General features: G+C 42.5%; 1 protein-coding gene across 1 annotated transcript in view; it reads right to left on the bottom strand.

The window, feature by feature from the left end:
* LOC105534599 (interferon lambda-4-like) overlaps window positions 1-1,260 on the bottom strand; it is a 3,785-nt gene that overhangs the window by 1,515 nt on the left and 1,010 nt on the right. The window lies entirely within an intron of this gene.

Raw genomic sequence — 1,260 nt, forward strand, 5'->3', positions numbered from 1 at the left:
TCCAACTTGTTGCATATATCAATAGTTCATTCCTATTTGATGATATATATTTACCAGAATCTGTGTAACCACACACCTTTTGGAGGACAACTGGGCTTTCTAGTTTGGGCTATTACAAATAAAGTCGCTATGAACATTTGCAAAGCAAATAACTATATTATTGCATGGACATAAGTTTCCATTTCTCTGGAATAAAAGTCCAGGCATACCGTTCTGGGCTGACTAGGAGTTGCATATTTACTTTTACAGGAAACTGCCGAACTGTTTCAGAATGGCTACACCAGTTTTCCATCCCCACCAGCAATGGATGAGTGATCCAGTTCCTAGATCATTTTTGAGTTATACTCACACATAAATGTTCTCCAAAGCTTTTTGTTATTTCTTAAATTCCCGAAAATGCCCGAAGTAGTGTTTGTAACAGAATAGGGGTCTCAAGCAGTGGATCACAAGACACTTTTCTACTGGGACAGCATTAAATTTAATTTTTTATTGCAAATAACCTGCACTGTGGCGCTCAGAGCTGGATCACTGATTGCCAATAATTTGCACCTGGTACTTTCCTCCAGCCAATCCATGGCCCTCCATTCTTCCTGCCATTACTAATTTTCCTTCTAGTTCTTCAGTCTTTGGAGACATATATAATTTTATTACGGCCTCATGGTATCTATCCGTTAGGACACTTTGGGTGGTAAATAACCAAAAACTCAACTCATGCTGGCTTGAACAATGGAGAATTTATGAGCTTACACAACTGAGAAGCCTAGGGTTAGTGGTGAGGCTTCAGGTTAAGTTTGATCTAGCAGCTTAAGACATCAGTAACCTCCCAGTTGGTTTTTTATTTGTTTGTTTGAGATGGAGTCTCACTCTGTCAACAGGCTGGAGTGCAGTGACATGATCTTGGCTCACTGCAACCTCTGCCTCTAGGGTTCAAGCAACTCTCCTGTCTCAGCCCCCTGAGTGGCTGGGATTACAGGTGCCTATCACCGTGCCTGGCTAATTTTTGTATTTTTAGTAGAGATGGGGTTTCACCATGTTGGCCAGGCTGGTCTCTAACTCCTAACCTCAGGTGATCTGCCTGCCTCAGCCTCCCAAAGTGCTGGGATTACAGGTGTGAGCCACCGTGCCCAGCCTCAGTTTGTTTGCTTGTTTGTTTGCTTTTAAATATTTCAGGTCTCCCTTATGCTGATGAGAAGCCTGTTTACTCTTGTAAATCCAAGATGGGTCTAGCAGCCTCCCAGGCTTCAGGCTTCAGGTTTTATT

This window comes from Mandrillus leucophaeus, unplaced genomic scaffold, assembly GCF_000951045.1.
Source record: "Mandrillus leucophaeus isolate KB7577 unplaced genomic scaffold, Mleu.le_1.0 Scaffold137, whole genome shotgun sequence".
Lineage (NCBI taxonomy): Eukaryota > Metazoa > Chordata > Mammalia > Primates > Cercopithecidae > Mandrillus > Mandrillus leucophaeus.